At 40.7% G+C, this 19,898-nt stretch overlaps 1 long non-coding RNA gene and 1 pseudogene across 1 annotated transcript; one reads left to right on the top strand and one right to left on the bottom strand.

The window, feature by feature from the left end:
- Positions 1 to 6,542: 6,542 nt before the first annotated feature.
- LOC120563039 lies at positions 6,543 to 7,273 on the bottom strand. Its single transcript, XR_005639905.1, has 3 exons — positions 7,248 to 7,273; positions 6,792 to 7,067; positions 6,543 to 6,649 (listed from the first exon to the last, which is right to left on the bottom strand). It is a non-coding gene; the product is annotated as an uncharacterized LOC120563039 (long non-coding RNA).
- A 2,658-nt stretch (positions 7,274 to 9,931) lies between these two features.
- LOC120563001 lies at positions 9,932 to 12,293 on the top strand (annotated as a pseudogene).
- The last annotated feature ends 7,605 nt before the right edge of the window (positions 12,294 to 19,898 follow it).

Genomic DNA, 19,898 nt, shown 5'->3' with positions numbered 1-19,898 from the left:
CATCCCGAAAAGAACTCATGTTGTCAGACAAACGTCGAAATATTTTCAGAAAGAAAGTCAAACTATTTTAAGAAAAAATGTCAAAATATTTTTGAGAAATACAGCCTAAATAATTTGAGAAAAAAAGTCAAAATATTTTGAGGGAGAAAAAAGTAATATTTCGGGAGAAAAAAGTCAAAATATTTGGAGAAAAAAAGTCAAAATATTTTAAGAAAAAAAAGTCAAAATAATTTCAGAACAGAAATCCATAATAGCTACTATTACTATGTTCGAGCCGAAGACGATTTCATGAACGTGCTTAACATTAGTTTAATGTGAATGTAAGTATCTGTTTATATATTCTGTCTGTTAACAGGATGAAACCTGCTGTGAATATAAGAACCATAAAAGAGTTTCACACGATTATATATTTTGTAATAATTTAAAGTCTTTTATTTTCTCCGGGCCTCCCAAGTCTCAGATTAAAACTATGAAATGTGATCGTGTTAAATATTTATTGTTTTCATTTATTAAGAATAAAAATCACCGCTGTCTTCTAAGATGTTTCAATTGTGTTTTATTGATGATGATGAATAATAAATATTTTGACTTTTTTTCTCAAAAATTGTCGACTTTTTTTCTTAAAGTATTTTGACTTTTTTTTCTTAAAATATTTCCACTTTTTTGATGATGAGATAATTTCTGATTAATCTTGTCAAAATTTAAAATATATTTTTTTATTTATTTGTTACAACCACAATCACACACAGTACAATGTGCAGTCAGATTCATTGTGTTGTGTAACAGTTAAGATCTTTACTGGCAGTGTCTCAGTTGTTTTAGTGAGTAACCAACTCGAGTACTCTAGCTACATAATTCAATGTGAGAACACAAATATTGAAATTGCATAAAATGCTCATCCCTTGTAGCCGTGATAAATTAGCCTGAAGCTAACGTTACCTGTTCAGGTGGAAATTAGCCAACTAGGCATCCTTTTGGGCTCTAAGCTGTGTCCATCTCCAAGTCAAAATATTTCAACTTTTTTTCTCAAATTATTTTGCCGTTTTTCTCAAAACATTTAGACTTTTTTTGCTCAAAATATTTAGTAATATGATGTGTTACTACGGAGGGATTCTTTACTCATTCTGCACAAAAACAAATGCCTTTTTAAATTTTTCTCAGGAAATAATTTATACCAAAATGAACTCACACATATTGTCAGAGAAGCTTTAGCTCTGATTACAAATACATTTCCAATATCTACCCATGGTTTATTACATTTCTGATCGCAACTGGTAGAAACATGCCAGGGTTTTTTATGTCTAGTAGAATCTATCTCTGTTGATCCTGTTTTTTAGTTTATTTGCTGCTTTCATGGCTGTACTAACATTACAGCTGTAGTGCACTGGGTTTGCGTGTTTACAGGCATATCTGGCAACCCGGCCTGGCTGTCAAACTGGGCAGTTGATAACAACACACAGGCCGAAACGTCACGCAACGGAGATTTCAAAAGGAGAAAATACTGGCATTGTGTGTGTGTGTGTGTGTGTGTGTGTGTGTGTATATATACTGGCATTAGCATTGTTGTCAGAAAAGGCAGTATTTCAACTTAGCATGTTTCCTTAATATCTGATGACACATTGGGGTCATTTTTGGATTTATTACAGTAAATATATTACATATTGGACCTTTAATAATTCCACATTATCAATAAAATATAGTTTTATAATGCATTGTCATTTCCTTCTCAACAAACGTTTGGCACAAGTAAGCAATAGACACTGGACCAGTGTACACTAGTGTCCGTACTTAGGTAAACAACACAATATTAATCCATATTCACATCCCCACTATAATATGCACTTTAAGATGATTTCTGTTTGAATAATTGCTAATTTAACTCAATTTTTGAAACTGATCTCACTTGTAATCTGTGTTTAATGCAGTGGTAATATGTTCCAGTTTGACATCGCCCTATACATTACAGAAGGGCTATAGTCAAGACCACCTTTGTTGAGTCCAAGACCAGGACTAGTCAAGACCAAGTCAAGACTGAGTCCAAAAAGGTTTGAGTCGGAGTCAAGACCGTGGCAAAGGAACGGTTTGGAACAGTGCCAAGGAGAGAGAATAAAGCAAGACCAGAAAAGCAGAACAACCGAAGAGAAAGAAAGCAATTCAAACTGGCTAGCACAGATGAAAAGGAAGGAATAAAAGAGCTGCTAGCCAGCCTCTGCGCGCAGCTCATCCAAACAAGAAGAGCTGAGAGGTTCAAACAGGGGCGGAAGAAGCAAGAAGCTGCACGAGCCCAGTTTGTAAAGGACCCATACCGCTTTACTAAATCACTTCTGGGGGAGACGAGGTCGGGGACTCTAATAAGTTCCAAAGAGGAGGTGGAGCCGTCTGTTGAGGAGACATTCAGTGACCCTTCACGAGACGATGCCCTGGAAGGAAATCACGGGCTTACTAACATCAACCCACCTACCACATCCCTCAGCACAGAGTGTCGATCATGGAGAGAGGTTCAAGATGTATTCAAGCACACAAGATCATCTTCTGCTCCAGGCCCCAGTGGTATACCATACAAAGTATACAAAAAATGCCCTAAGCTCCTCCGAAGGCTGTAGAAGCTTATGCTGGTAATTTGGTCCAAGGGAACCATTCCAACAAGCTGGAGAAGGGCGGAAGGGTGCTTTGTGCCCAAAGAACAGGGATCCATACAGATCAGCCAGTTTCGAACTATCTCCCTACTTAGTGTGGAGGGAAAGATTTTCTTTGCGGTGCTTAAGAAGAGAATGAGCACTTACATGACCCAGAATGGATATATTAACACCTCTATCCAAAAGGGTGTTGAAGGGTGCTTGGAGCATACAGGGGTCCTCAGCCAACTTATCCAAGAAGCAAAGGAGAAGAAAGGCAGCCTAAAAGTTGTCTGGCTTGACTTTGCAAATGCATATGGGTCTATTCCCCATAACTTGATCCAAGATGCTTTGGACTACTACCACATCCCAGTTACCTGAGATCATCAAGCTACGATTCCAGTCCGCCAAGGTTACAACAAAGTGGCAGCCAGTTGAGAAGGGGATAGTGACAGGATGCACAATCTCTCCCATCTTGTTCATCATGGGAATGAACCTGATCATCTCCGCAGCAAGTACAAAGTCAAGAGGGCCAAAGACCGCAGCAGGAGGGCAACAGCCAGTTTTCAGGGCATTTATGGATGATCTTACAGTGATAACACCAACTCAGGTGCGGGCAAGATGGGTCCTGGCAGAACTGGATCGCATGGCCACTTGGGCAAAGATGGTCTTTAAGCCCAAGAAATCAAGGAGCCTGGTGATCCAAAAGGGTAAAACATCTGGAAAGTTCAAACTGCTTGTTCAAGGGGAAGTGATCCCAAACATCCAGGGGAACCCAATTAGATGCCTTGGAAAGTGGTATGATGATTCCCTGTCAGACAAGAACAGCATCTCCAGCACTGGAAAACAAGTTGAAGAATGGTTGAAGATTGACAAGTCTGGCCTGCCTGGGAAATACAAGTGCTAGATCTACCAACATGGCCTGCTCCCGAGACTCATGTGGCTTCTCATCATATATGAGGTGCTCCTATCAACTGTTGAAGAAATGGAGAGGAAGTTCAACAAGCACCTAAGAAGATGGTTGGGAATACCGCCGAGCTTTACATCCGTGAGGCTCTACATAAGGTCGGGCCAGCTTCAGCTTTTCCTGTCATCAGTGGTGGAGTTTAAAGTCGCCGAATGCAGACTGTCCCTGACATATAGGGACTCTCGAGACCAACTCACCAGGGAAGCAGGAGTCAGAACAAGATCTGGTCGCAAGTGGGCCGCCAGCACGGCAATTAACCAGGCAGAATATTCTCTCAGGACCAAAGACATCATCGGAAACCCTTGCACAGGAAAACAGGAACAGCACATTTCCAGCAGTGGTCAAAGTCCACCCCTAAGGAGAAGAGAACTAGGATTCAGGATGAAGTCCGAAACCTCGAGGAAGAAGGGAGAAGAGCAAAATCCATCGAGCTTGCGACTCCAGGTGCCTGAACGAGGTGGGACCTTCCCAAGAGAACCATCACATGGAGTGAACTGTGGCGGCTGGAGCCCTTCTGTATAGCCTTTCTACTCCGAGCAGTGTATGACACCTTACCAACCCCAGTCAATTTGCACAAGTGGGGGATGAGGGAGGACCCACTGTGCAGGTTGTGCGGTGGGAAAGGAACAATGGCGCACATTCTGTCAGGGTGTAAGATCGCATTGACACAGGGGAGATACGGGTGGCGCCATGACAAAGTGTTGGCAGTGCTCGCAGACATCCTGGAGCAAGAAAGGAGGAAGAAACAACTAGCCAAAGCAAGACCACTGCTGAGCACCATCAACTTTGTGAAAGAGGTTCAAAGACCTGTCATCCACAACCAAGCCAGGCAGAATCTCCTGCAGTCAGCCAAGGGATGGGAAATGGAGGTCGACCTCGGGCGGAAACTCCACTTCCCCGAAGCGGTACTGTCCACAACTCTGAGGCCCGATATCATCATGTGGTCTCTAGAGGGAAAGAAGATCATCCTGGTGGAGTTGATGGTGCCGTGGGAGGAGGGCTGTGAGGAAGCTGCAGAGAGGAAAAAAGCCAAATACCAGCAACTGCCGGGACAAGGGGTGGACAACATGGCTGATGACGGTGGAAGTCGGATGTCGAGGATTCCCAGCTCAATCTGTGAAATCTATTGACAAAGGTTGGACTCAGAGGCCACTTGAGGAAAGCAGCCGTTCGTAGGCTGGGAGAAGCGTCAGAGAGAGCCTCCTGCTGGCTCTGGCACAAGAGAGAGGACACAAGCTGGAAGCCTGGAGGAGAGGGGCAGTGACCTGGACAGTCACTGCTGACCCGCCAACTGGAGGGTGTTGTGGTTAAGGGTTGAAACACACAAAAAAGGTTGGGGACCACCTGACGACCTCTCTTCCAGGCCAAGGCTTCATCCATTAGAAGAGGGTGTATGTTAGCATCGCAGATGTATTATACAACATCATTCTATTTGCCAAATTATATATTCACAAGCAGACATCTTGTAATTAATTTCCCTAATGTTGTTCCCTAATAGGGACTCTCAGGAAAGGACGGAGGCTCTGTGTGTGTGTGTGTGTGTGTGTGTGTGTGTGTGTGTGTGTGTGTGTGTGTGTAATGTGCACTCACGTCATAACGACAACAAGCAATTTGGTTGTAACATTAAAGTTAGTGGCTGTCAGGTAACCTAACTGTTTAAGCTTACATTGAAAATGCTAGCGGTTGGCCTGTTGGTTAGCTGAAAAGTCTGTGTGATCTATAAAATCAGCATTGATACAAGTAAAGCATCAGTGTTCCTTGAATTGCTTAATTAGCTTCTCTTGTATTGGTGCTTTTTTTACAGGGCATATACTCTCAGCTTTATTGTAGCTTTTGGGAAGGGTTATGGTTCATGTATTTAGCAGACAAAGTGACAAAATATGAATCTTACAATAGTTAAAATTAACAGTAAACTGTTTTTAAAAGTTCCTAAGCAAATATTAAGCAAAATAGTAATACAGTTTTTCTCGATTGTTTACACACATTTTCTGAAAGCATGCCTCATATTCTCAGAACTCTACACACAATTCCAAAGAACACACACACAATGGGCAAAACTCCTCAATGCTCCTGCAAAATTAAACTTTACATTCAAAATAATGTTATTTCTTCTCAAAAGGGTATTTTGTTTTCAAATGACACACACAAACCATCACATGAATAGACATTTATAAGAACCAGATGAACACTGATGTGCTCAATGTAAAACACTGAAAACACTTCTCCATTCATCATAATGACTTAGGCCTTTTTTTTGGTTCAGTGTTACACTTACTACAGACAGTACATAAGTGTGTTGTAAAATACTTGAGAATATTGTTCTTATACTCAGAAAACACAAATACACGGTAACAAAAATATGTTTTATTTTTCCCACAAAAACAATGTACACTGTGTACATCCCATTCCAAACCAACACAAAGTTGCACATACAGTGGTCTACATACAAAACAACAGAAGAATTTACTGTATACAGTTACATAAAAAAAAAAAGAAGAGGTATACACGTTTGTGGATTTCTGTCGTACACTTTCCATCTCCAGGCAGAAAAAAAATTCCTCAATAGGATTGAGGAATGGAGAATATGGAGGGAGATAAACAACTAAAAAGCGTGGGTGGGCAGTGAACCAGTTATGAACCAGAGCAGCCCTGTGGAAACTTACGTTGTCCCAAATGACAACATACCTGAGCTGCTCTGGGCCATCTACCTGATCTGGTGGAATGAGTGTGTTGGGTAGGGTGTCCAGGAACGTAATAAACAGTGTTGGGGCCCCCAGGGGGCCCCCCCCTGGGGTCTCCCCCCCCCCCCCAAAACCCATTGATCAAATGCACGGTTGGGAGGGAGGCAAAGTGTGGTTATGGTTGGGGTGGGTGTTGGGGGGTTTTGCTCTCTCCCTTTTTTCCTTTTCCCCCATCTTCCCTCCGCCCCCTGGCCAGGGACTTCAACAATGGCACGCTGGCCGATGATATTCCTTCCCCTCCTTCGTCTTTTTGTGAGGTTGAATCCAACCTCATCAATGAAGATGAACTGGTGCTCCACTGCAGCCACCTCTAGCTCGAGGACTCTCTGAAACACACATGACAATATCAGATATAGACATGAGTGGTCACTATTGTGGAGCACAATCATTATGATTACAATACTGAAATATGTATAATTTATACAGTGTTGAGAGTATGCATCAATTGTGGGATTGTATAGGACTCACTTGCACATAGTTATGTCGCAATTTCTTTCTGAATTGCGTTCAAATGGCACCCTGTAGACCTGCTTCATCCTCAGATTATTTCTGCGCAAGACACGGTCCAGTGTTGATAAGCTTACCCTATCAATATTTTGAAACATCTCATTGTTTTCTAGGATTTTTCTTTGTATTTGCCGTAATGTTATGGCGTTATTTTCTAGGACCATGTTGATTATTTCAGTTTCCTGTTCAGGAGACAGAAGACGTTCCCGACCACCTTGTGTTGGTAATCTTTCAGTTCTGCCAAACAAATAGTAAAATACTGTAAATACAAAGTAGGAATACATTTCCCAAATACTTGAAACACACTTTATTTTTACAGTCCTACAGAACAGTCCACAGGCAATACTGTACTACTGTACTCACTGAGTACTGTATTGATATGTAGTACTGCAATTTTCTAGTGAGAGTATTTCTTACCTATTCTCATTTCGGAAAGTCTGGATGATGGATCCTACAGTGTACCTGCTCAAATTTGGCTGTACTCTTTTCCCAGCTTCCCTCATTGTTAGACCATGGTTGACCACATGATCAACCAAAGTGGCTCGGATCTCATCAGAGATTACGATCCTTGGCCTTCCCCTTCCTCGTCCTCGTCCTCCCCGTCCTCCCCGTCCTCCTCCTCTTACTCTCACTCCTCTGGCTCTGCCTCTGTTTCCAATGTTGGCATCCATTGCTCCAAAACAGAAGAGCTCACCTGTTGCCCTTTTATGCTAAAGCTCTGATTGCTAATTGTAAAACTGTGTGATGGGTGTTTGCCCATGTGATGAGTCAGTGTTCATATTTGAATGTTAGTGTGTTTCTTGTGAAAACAAGAGATTTTCTGCATGAAAATTGTGCCAAATGCAGAGAAATTGTGTGTAGTGTTTTGAAAAAAGTGTGTTTTAGAACTGAAATTTGAGTGTAAAGCAGGAATTGTGCTTGTAGTTCAGCAGAATTGGTTAAGGGGGTTGGAGCATGAGTTACATGTTGTGGTCATTGTGTCTCAAGTACCAGTAATTGTGTGTAAACAATTGAGAAAAACTGTAATAACAACTAGAAAATTTCGCAAGAAATTTTGACAGTGTGCCTACTACTTGGTGCACATCCGAATAACACTAGCTAACAGTAAATCTGCTGTTTGACATGTCCTGAAAAGTGAGGACAACACGGCCTATAGTAAAGAGTCTACCTGATAGGTTTATGTGTCAGAACTTGCTATGGTGATTTCTAGAGTGAGGGAGTAGAGGAGGGAGGGGGAGACAGTATCTTCCATGAGTCAAACATTTAATCCATTTAATGATAATTATACCTCTTAAGTTTGTTCTGTAATTCAAAAAACATGGGTCCAAACGGCAAAAATATTATCATTACAAGAGAGATAAAAATCTGGCGAACGCATTGATGTGGTTTTTATGTTTGTGGTGTCAAATATATGCGACACAGAGCAGGTAACAAACAGGGAACCGTCTGCGTCCTTCCAGATAATTTGTTTCATTGTTTCTATCGGCAGTTGGTATGAACAGAGCCAAAAGTTTAAGTCCAGTGGATTCCATAGTTACATGTTTGCGATGGTCACAAATGTTCCTACATTTTAACCAACAATGATGTATGAAGAGTGAAAACTGTAGAAGAGAGTGCAATGTGTTTGGACATTTTTCAGAGAATTATATTGCAGCTCCCTCCTCTGTCCTCCCCTCTAACTCTCAACATTCCGTCCCCATATACACATATTGGAAAATCTGAAACAGTCTGAAAACTGGACGATACATAAACTGTGATTTGGTAGAAACCGTGCTTGATATCAGAATGCCCATTCAGCCCAATGAAGGCCAAAGTCTTGTGTTCGGTTTAAACTTTTAATTATTTTTCTACATTAAAGTATGGCAATACAGTATGGCCCCAAATAGAGGTTGTTTTGAGCTATGTTAAGCAATTTCCCCTAAGATTTCCCATTAAAGTCTATGGGAAAATTTCACACTGTTTTTTGCTGATTTTATGAAAACCGCACGGCAAATCTCTTAGAAAAGTCATAGCACACCATTCCTGATCATTGCACACGTTTTGATGTATTTATGTGCATGTGTTGGCAATGCTCCTTGACTAGTAGTGGGATGTGGCAAATAAGTATGAAGGATAAAAGTCATTCTGCATATTGCTGCTATTGCAGCACATCGGCACACTGAATAATGGCAATTATATAAAATATCAATAATAATAAAAAACAAATACCATAAATATACAAATCATAACTTAAAGAATGAATTAATTATTTAAGCGTAAGATCAACAGATAAGTCTTGAGACCCCTCTTGAAAGTTCCAAACTATCACATGAACGCAGAACACTAGGCAACTCATATCACAGAATGCATGCATATTTTAAGAAGACTGTCTGCAGGGAATGTGTCTGACCAATCACGGTGGGTGTGGGCCGCCTGGGCCAAAAATGCCAGGGCTGATTTTTTGTCCCAGTCCCGCCCTGATGTTGGATTTTAAACTCAGTGGTTTACAGAGAAAATAACAAAGGGGATAAAATGGCATCTTCTTATGCAACTGTGTTCAGAGTACTTATCTCTGACACCTTTTACACACATTCTAGGATTGGGAGATTATTATACAGCAATTTAAGGTTTTTATGACAGTTTAAGAAGACCCGATACCGGATAAGCGGATGAAGATGGATGGATGACAGTTTAGTTTGATATCTTTCTGTTATGGTTTCAGTGTTTTGCGTTGCATTTTGTCCCATTTCTGTTGCCTGTTTGTTGACTTCTGTTGCCTTATTGATTTCTGTATGTTTCCTGTGTTTGTATATTCTGCATATTCCTGTTCCCTATTGTGTTGATGTATTCCGTTCTGTGTATTGTGTGTTTTGGTTAATTCCTGTGTTCCCTGTTCTCCCTTGTGTAGTCTGGTGTTGTGTCAAGTTTCATGTTTTCTGTCTTTTCTGTTTCCTGTTTTATTTTGATAGTCTGGTTTTCTGTCTTGTCTCGTCCAATTTACTTCCTGTGTTTTCCCTACTTTGTGATTGTCCTGCCCCGCCCTGATGTGCTTCACCTGTTGTCTCACCTGTTTCTGATTTACCCATCACCTCATGTATTTAGCCTCTGTGTTCCCTTTGTTTCTTGTCAGATCATTTTGCATTTGTTCCTGTTCGTTCCTGCCTGTGTGTTGCCGTCAGCCTGTTGTGGATTTGTCTGTTGCTTTTGGTTTTTTCCCTGCGTGACTCTGAGTGTTTCCCAGTCTTTGTACTGCCGCTTTTTGTTAATGAATCCCTGAGTTCGACCATCTCCTGCCTGCCGGCCTCCCTCTCTTTGCGTTTGGGTCCACGTTCCCTGCTCCCACATAACACTTTCAGTTCATTTTAAACCAGGAAAAGGGAAATTTAAGACTCTTTGAGTAAGAGTCAGAGATGTCATTTAAAATGAGGAAACAAAGTCCAAAGTCAAGGTGCCACTCCTCATCCTGGCAGGAATCAAAGCTTGATAACCCCTCCCTTTATTGTGTAATGACAATAAAGCTGAACCTTGAACCTGGATCCCTTGATAAGACAGTTACACATACAGTAAGTCACAGTCATCACTGAGAGGTGAAATGGCGCAGAAAGGACTTCAGCTGGACTGGGAAACCTTCTCTTGTTCCATCTGTCTGGATCTACTGAAGGATCCGGTGACTACTCCCTGTGGACACAGCTACTTCATGAACTGTATTAGAAGCCACTGGGATGGAGAGGATCGTAAGTACAGCTACAGCTGTCCTCAGTGCAGGAAGACGTTCACACAGAGGCCTGTCCTGCTGAAAAGCACCATGTTAGAAGATTTAGTGGAGGAGCTGAAGAAGACTGAACTCCAAGCTGCTCCTGCTGATCACTGCTATGCTGGAGCTGAAGATGTGGCCTGTGATGTCTGCACTGGGAGAAAACTCAAAGCACACAAGTCCTGTCTGCATTGTCTGGCTTCTTATTGTGAAAAACATCTTCAGTTTCATTTTGAATCAGAGACATTCAAGAAACACAAGCTGGTGGAGCCGTCCAAGAAGCTCCAGGAGAACGTCTGCTCTCGTCATGATGAGGTGATGAAGATTTTCTGCCGTACTGATCAGCAGCTTATCTGTTATCTCTGCTTAATGGAGGAACATAAAGGCCACGACACAGTCTCAGCTGCAGCAAAAAGGACTGAGAGGCAGAAAAAGCTCGAGGGGAGTCGACAAAGCATCCTGCAGAGAATCCAGGACAGAGAGAAAGATGTGAAGCTGCTTCAACAGCAGGCGGAGGCCATCAATCTCTCTGCTGTTAAAGCAGTGGAGGACAGCAAGAAGATCTTCACTGAGCTGATCCGTCTCCTGGAGAAAAGAAGCTCTGATGTGAAGCAGCAGGTCAGATCCCAGCAGAAAAGTGAAGTGAGTCGAGTCAAAGAGCTTCAGGAGAAGCTGGAGCAGGAGATCACTGAGCTGAAGAGGAAAGACGCTGAGCTGGAGAAGCTCTCACACACAGAGGATCACAACCAGTTTCTTCACAACTACCCCTCACTGTCACCACTCAGCCAATCTACATCCAGCATCCATATCCGTCCTCTGAGCTGCTTTGAGGACGTGACAGCAGCCGTGTCAGAAGTCAGAGATATACTACAGGACGTCCTGAGAGAGAAGTGGACAAACGTCTCACTGACAGGGACAGAAGTGGACGTTTTACTGCCACCACCAGAGCCCAAGACCAGAGCTGGATATAAATAAATATATAAAATATTCATGTGAAATCACACTGGATCCAAACACAATGCACACATGGCTGTTGTTATCTGAGGGGAACAGGAAAGCAACATTCATGAGTCAACAACAGTCTTATTCTAGTCACCCAGACAGATTCACTGGCTGGTATCAGGTCCTGAGTAGAGAGAGTCTGACTGGACGTTGTTACTGGGAGGTGGAGATAAGAGGGAGAGGAGGAGTTCATATAGCAGTTGCATACAAGAATATCAGCAGAGCAGGGGGGTCGGATGAATGTGGATTTGGATACAATGACGAATCTTGGGCGTTATATTGTTACAACAACATTCATACATTTTGGTCCAACAAAGTCCAAACTCCCGTCTCAGGTCCTGAGTCCTCCAGAGTAGGAGTGTACCTGGATCACAGTGCAGGTATTCTGTCCTTCTACAGCGTCTCTGAAACCATGACTCTCCTCCACAGAGTCCAGACCACATTCACTCAGCCGCTCTATGCTGGACTAAGGTTTTATTATAGTTGTTTTGGAGACTCTGCTGAGTTATGTAAACTGAATTAGTCATTTAAGGGTTAAATTCTGTGTTTTAAGTCTTTGACCTGTTTAGTCTCCATGGTTGTTGCTGAGAGCTGATTGTTCTGACTTTTTTTTTCACCTTTTCTTGTCACTGTTGTCGACGTTTTTCATGTGTTTACATGTTTTTGTGAGCCTGGTCTCACAGAATTCCGTGAAATGATCACAAACTGTTAACAGCTCATTACGTGGTGGTGGGACAGAATGTGTGAAAATTCTGTGTGGCCACCACGGAAAACAATGCCAAGGTAAAGTCAATGAGAAGATGACGTAGCATTAGGAGCGACAATGGTAGCGAGTAGTATGAAACCCTGAAAGTGTCAGGATTCCTAAACCCAACCGTCCCATTGTTCTTTTCCTAAACCCAACCTGTCTGCTGAATACGGCAGTCCCGTTCTTTTCCTAAACGCAAACCACTGTTGTCCCGCCCACCTACGACTTTTTCCTTAACTTAAGCGGCCTTGTTCATTTCACGCAATTATTTCGCGGGCCCATCGCGGAATTTTTGGCTATTCTGTGAACCTGCCACAGATTTTGAGTTTAGGGGCCGTGTTCATTTCACATAATTCTGTGAGATTAGGTTGGTTTGTGTTGGTTTTTCTTATTTTTTTTTGCTTTTATTGACATTTTTCTAAATTTGTTGGACGTTTTTTTTTTTGCTTGTATTGACGTTTTAGAAGTGATGAGATGTTGGGCGCCCAGATAGCTCAGTTGGTAGAGCGGTTTGCCCATATATGGAGGTTTACTCATCGAGGCAGCGGGCCCGGGTTTGACTCTGATCTGCGGCCCTTTGCTGCATGTTGTTCCCCCTCTCTCTCCTCTTTCTTCAGCTGTCCTGTCAAATAAAGGCCTAAAATGCCCCAAAAAATATTATTATTATATATATATATATCTAATTATTTTCTTTGCTTTTATCAAACATTTTTGTCAGTTTCTTCAACATTTATTTGCTTTCCTAAATGTTTTTAGTAAATTAGGTTGAGTTTTTTTGTGCTGTATTGACGTTTTAGAAGTGATGAGATGTTTTTGTTTGTTCAGAAAATCATTCGGGGAGCCCCAGAATCTCTCAATGTGCTCAGTTGAGATCTGTTATTTTACCTTTGATTGTTGAAACAGGACGATATGTTAAAAAAGATTTTTACCAAGAGGATCTGTAGATGATTAGTTGTTGTTTGTTATTCTTGTATTTCTCCACGTTATGTATCTGCGGGACAGGAAGATGTCTGTTAAATAGAGGTGTTTTCTTAACTTATGTGGGACGGGCCAAATGTTTGGCGTGACATAGAAATCAAATCAAACTAAAAGTGTATTTAGTTTCTCTTCCACTGCGTGGCTCTGAAGAGAGAAAGCACCAGACCTCCTTTATCACTTTGTTCTCTTTGTGGACATTTGTAAAGAAATCTAGATACATTTATTAGTTTGGCGGACCAAATGTTATCATAATCATAATCAATTAGTCATAATTCTCTTTTACATAGCTGAGATTCTGGTTCTGTGTGGATGAAGTGAATGTGTTGATGAAATCATTGAACAAGAGTCTTTGAACAGACTTTACTGATGGGATGTGTGAACAAACTGAAGCTTTACATGATGAATAAACTAACATGAACAAAGTATTTTCTTCCTGTCTTCATTCCAGGGTTTCATACAAAGCTGACGGAGAAAATATGAAAGTGATATGAAAGTATAACTGAGGTACTTTTCCTCCTGAAACACCACAAAGTACAGTGTTCATGTTTAGAGTCAGTCAGTCTCTGTCCTTTCAACTTTCCTCACTAAAACTGCTCCGTCACAGAGAAATGAGCAGAGTTTTCTATCACTTGTTCACAGCGTTTAAGTAGTGTGTGTTAGAGCGTTGTAATAGTGTACAGTATATTAGAGCATTTAAGTAGTGTGTGTTAGAGCATTACAATAGTGTATATGAGAGTGTTTATGTTGTATGTTAAAAGAATTTCAATAGTGTATAGGAAAGTGAGCGTGTTTCAATAATTTATAATCTATAGTGTTCTGGTTTCAGAATGATAAAGACAATTGAAGAACAATTAGATATTTTCATGGCAACTATCATGTTTTTGCCAAATGATGTACAGATGTTTAGTCATTCTATTATCTGAAATGTCTTGAAATGTAGTGTAAACAGCTCCGGTAAATGGGATAGAAATATCCTTGGGAGAAATAGATTTAGAGTGAGCCTCGGATGTTTACAACATCTGGCTCCGCCCCTGGAACATGAAGTACTCTGTCAATTCTTTGCTCACACTTCTTATTAAGCATCTTTATGAGTCATTCATTTTAAATATTTGTGAGGTCGTCAGAAAGTGACAGCTCTGATTACGGAGCAGAACTCAGCGACTGTAATGGAGGATTGACGACTAGGACTGTAACTATGGCTAGTTGGGGATAGGTGACCGCTGTGTCAGCCGCCGATACAAAAACCTAAATTAAAATTTTAAATTTAAAATTTATGAATGGTTCCCCATAATCCCAAAAAACTCATACAAAAAAAACAAAAGGGTCGGCACTGCTGCTGTGGTGCATCGGTAAGAATGTAGTCAAATGCTCTGGTGCTCTTCAATGGGTTTATTAGCAGATGATTGTCTGTGTCTTCATGAGGGTATGTGTGGTTCTACAATAAAGAATAAAAAAAGGAAATATCAGCATACAAGTAAAAACACAACAGTGCTAGGATGCAATTAGTAAGACTAATAAATGGTAATTAGTATAACTTTCACTCCAGGTATATATATATAGCTGCTTATATCAAATAACCAAAGAATATACCAGATAACACACATCAGCTCCTTATTAAATTAAAGCAGCCTTCTTACTGCTGGGTCTCAGTAACAGCAGCCCAATCATCATTCTCTACCACACAACCATTGTAAACACTCCGATAATAATTGTGCAGTGTCATGTGAGGACATATAAACACAATAGTAATGTAACACTAATAATACTAGGCATTAGCATGCTGCTAACGATTTTTTATGCTAACATGCTGCATTTCAAATTAGTATCCCAGAACAGATAACATTCATATAAACCCAAGGCACCGAAATACACATATGTAAACATTTACACCATTGTACTCACATGTCTCTGCACGCACACATGCACAGATGGTGACACAGACGACAAAGATACACCCCAGAAATATCTACATGTGCTTCTCCTGGCCACTCACTACTAACTCAAAAACAAAACTTATCAGCCAGCGCAACACAGGCGTCCTTTCTGTGACCCCAAAACAAAGGCGCTGATTGGCTGATCACCGTCACCCCAAACATGAAATAGCAGGTCCTTCTTTACAGCGACTGTTTGACGAGTTCATCTGAATTATATTTGACTAAACTGAGAGACGCCCGGCTCTCAAACCTGAAGAGGAAACTTACCGATGACTGTTCTTCTCTCTGCAGCCTGTGTGTTTCTATGTCTTCTCATAACGTACAGCCAAGGATTTATCACCATGCTTCACTCTGAATGACTTCTTCATCCACTGCATAATGCCAGACGCCCATCTTTCTGTGCAGAAAGTGAAAAGGATTACAATTTTTAATGTTTTACAGAAGCTTTAACCCTTGTGATGTCTACCCGTCAACCATGAAAAAGCTATTTTGTTGTCCCTATGTCAGTGTTTTAGTCCGTTTTTTAAAAGTTTTTCATTTATGTTTTTTTCCAACGTTTTGGTCACTTTTTTCAAGATTTGTATTGCTTTTTCTGTCGTTTTGTCACTTTTTCAATGTTTTGTGTGCTTTTTTTAACATTTGTATCGCTTTTTCTGACGTTGTTTTGACTAAAAACAGGCTGCGGCCCAGTGTAAACATGCTCAAAGGTGTCGTCAGGGTGGAGGATAAATACTACTAAAACATGCATATGAAGTAAATATTTTTCTTTAATTATGTCTGTAAATGTACAACTCTTTCCCTGAAGTGGTAATGACTGTAAAACCTGTTTTTATGTTCAGCAGATGAGTGCTGAGTCATCTGGACAAACACACCTGAGGCCCGTTCCAGAAAACAGGTTTAGTGAAAACTCTGAGTTGGTTAACTCTGAGATGAGGGTAACTCTGGGTTTTCCGTTCCAGAAAGAGAGGAAACTTAACCTCAGAGTCAGTTACTATGGTAACTTAACCTCAGAGTCAGTTACTATGGTAACTGAGTCTGTGAACCTAACCTGGTCAGGAGCAGGTTTTCTTCAAGAAACCTCGAGTTTCTCTCAGTCTCCTCCCTCTCAGAGGGAAAAAACTTGAGTTTCTCTCATTTCCTCATTCATTCATTCAGTCTGTATCAGGCGCATTTTAATGCAGTTTGTTATCTGCATGAATAAAAAAAACATATTGGTTTATATTTGGCAGATTATAAAACGTTTTTTTCTCAAACATGTCACGTCCTTTTGTTATCGATCCCGTTGATGAAAAAGTTGTATTAATTCAGAGAGTTTACGTCGGTATTGAGTCCCGACTATAGATGTATTTTCATTTCCACATAACCGATTTGAGTGGTATTTTTTATCACAGTCCATAAGATATGTAGATGCGCCCTATCCCGTTATCCCCCATATCACTAACATCAGCCATCGTGGACAGGCTTTAACATCCCAGCAGATTCTTTGTATCGCATTTTTTGCAAACAGCAGTTTTCTTTATAACAGTGTAGTGGATCATACTGTAATAGTAAAGCCACTGTATGCAGAGCTGTCAGAAAAGTGTGACTCACTCTGAAACGTTTTTTAACGTTTTTGTAGTGTTCCCTGTACACAAACCAGTGAGAGCCATTAAAAAGAAATAAATGATTATACATTATAGTTCTGTTAATGATCATGGTGCTGCAGCCTCAGAATGGGAATAGTATAGTTTACTTTTTCGCCCGCAGGATTGCACCTAAATGAAATTATAGGTGTAGCCTACAATTCCAGTTTTCACCAGGGCTAATATTATAAAGTTAGCTGAGTTAAATATGAAATTAATACACTGTGAGCGTGCGCGTGGCTTGAGCAGCAATTTTCTCCCACAATTCTCTCTCTCTTTTGCAGCAGCAGCTTTTTTAACGAAACACATGTTCAAACTCGCTGTTTGTGCGCATGAGTATTTCCGCCGACCCGTTTGTTTGTGGCTGTTACCATGGTGAATCGTAGAATCATGGCTCCATTCATACTGCCTTTTGTGCACGCGCGTAACCCTGAGTGAACATACTCCGAGTTGATTGAACCCTGACCCCAGGGGTCCGTTCCAGGGGTCCGTTCCAGGGGTCCGTTCCAGGTAGGAGGTTTAACAAACTCTGAGTGTAACCCTGATGTCTGAGTTGATTTACCCTGAGATGGAAACTCTTAGTTTTCTGTTCCAGAACAACTGATTTGAGTTGGTTCAATCAACTCGGAGTATGTTCACTCAGGGTTACGCTGCACAAAAGGCAGTATGGATGGAGCCATGATTCTACGATTCACCATGGCAACAACCACAAACAAACGGTCGGCGGAAATACGCATGCTATAAACAGCGCAGTTTGAAACCAGAATATATATATATATATATATATATATATATATATATATATATATATATATACCATGCATTTCGTTAAAAAAGCAAGACAGCGGCTGCTGCTGCAAAAGAGAGAGAATTGGTGTGGAGGAAAAATTGCTGCTCAAGTCAATGCGTACGCATTCACAGTGTATTAATTTCATATTTAATCACAGTTAACTTATACTATTGAAACTGGAATTAACAATGTAGGTACACCTATAATTTTATTCAGGTGCAATCCTGCGGGCGTAAAAAGTAAACTATACTAATCCCATTCTGAGGCTGCAGCACCATGATCATTAACAGAATTATAAGTATAATCATTTATTTCTTTTTAATGGCTCTCACTGATTTGTGTCCAGGGAACACATTTAAAAAAGTTTCAGAGCGAGTCACACTTTTCTGACGGCTCTACATACAGTGGCTTTACTATCACAGTATGATCCGCTGCTGTTATAAAGAAAACTGCCGTTTTTAAAAAACGTAATGCGACACAAAGAATCACAAAAGAAGATAAGGTATCTATATCTAATAGACTGTGATAAAAAATACCTCTCAAATCGGTTATGTGGAAATGAAAATACATCTATCGGGACTCAATATCATCTCCCGACGTAAACTCTCTGAATTAATACAGCTTTTTCATCAATGGGATCGTCGACAAAAGGACATGACATGTTTGAGAAAAAAAACATTTTATAGTCTGCCTAACATAAACCAATACGTTTTTTTATTCATGCAGATAACAAACTGCATTAAAATGTGCCTGAGACAGACTGAATGAATGAATGAGGAAATGAGTTTCTCCTCCCTCTCAGTGGGAGGAGACTGAGAGAAACTCGAGGTTTCTTGAAGAAAACCTGCTCCCGACCAGGTTAGGTTCACAGACTCAGTTACCATAGTAACTGACTCTGAGGTTAAGTTACCTCTCTTTCTGGAACAGAAAACCCAGAGTTTCCCTCATCTCAGGGTTAACCAACTCAGAGTTTTCACTAAACCTGCTTTCTGGAACGGGCCTCTGAAGTGTGACACAGAGACACACAGAGACAGAGACACAGAGACACAGAGAGAGAGAAACACAAACAGAGCTGTAAACCAGGAAGGACCCCTGGTTTTTAACAAACTCTGAGTGTAACCCTGATGTCTGAGTTGATTTACCCTGAGATGGGAAACTCTGAGTTTTCGGTTCCAGAACAACTGATATGAGTTGGTTCAATCAACTCGGAGTATGTTCACTCAGGGTTACGCGTGTGCACAACCACTATAAAAAGGCAGTATGAATGGAGCCATGATAATACGATTCACCATGGCAACAACCACAAACAAACGGGTCGGTGGAAATACTCATGCGCACAAACAGCGAGTTTGAACCGTTTGAACATGCATTTCGTAAAAAAAAAGCAACACAGCGGCTGCTGCTGCAAAAGAGAGAGAATTGGTGTGGGAGAAAATTGCTGCTCGAGTCAATGCGTACGCATTAACAGTGTATTAATTTCTTTAACTTATAATATTACTGGTGAAAAAAAAACTGGAATTGTATTACACCTATAATTTCATTTAGATACAACCCTGCAGGCGAAAAAGTAAAATATACTAATCCCATTCTAAAGCTGCAGCACCATGATCATTAACAGAACTATAATGTATAATCATTTATTTCTTTTTAATGGCTCTCACTGGTTTGTGTCCAGGGAACACTACAAAAACATTTAAAAAAACGTTTCAGAGCGAGTCACACTTTTCTGACGGCTCTGCATACAGTGGCTTTACTATCACAGTATGATCCGCATCATACTGTAATAATACCGCTACACTGTTATAAAGAAAACTGCCGTTTGCTAAAAACGTAATACGACACAAAGAATCTGCTTAGATGTTAAAGCCTGTCCACGATGGTTGATGTTAGTGATATGAGGACAGATAAGGTATCTACATATCTAATGGACTGTGATAAAAAATACCTCTCAAATCGGTTATGTGGAAATGAAAATACATCTATAGTCGGGACTCAATAGCCTATCATCTCCCGACGTAAACTCTCTGTGAATTAATACAGCTTTTTCATCAACGGGATCGTCGACAAAAGGACATGACATGTTTGAGAAAAAAACGTTTTATAGTCTAACATAAACCAATATGTTGTTTTTTTTATTCATGCAGATAACAAACTGCATTAAAATGTGCCTGAGACAGACTGAATGAATGAATGAGGAAATGAGCTGAAAGAAACTCAAGGTTTTTTTTCTCAGTTTCTCTCAGTCTCCTCCCTCTCAGAGG

The sequence above is a fragment of the Perca fluviatilis genome, chromosome 7 (assembly GCF_010015445.1).
Source record: "Perca fluviatilis chromosome 7, GENO_Pfluv_1.0, whole genome shotgun sequence".
Taxonomy (NCBI): domain Eukaryota; kingdom Metazoa; phylum Chordata; class Actinopteri; order Perciformes; family Percidae; genus Perca; species Perca fluviatilis.
The sequence above is the reverse complement of the archived record's forward strand: the minus strand, read 5'-3'. Positions and strand labels throughout refer to the sequence as shown.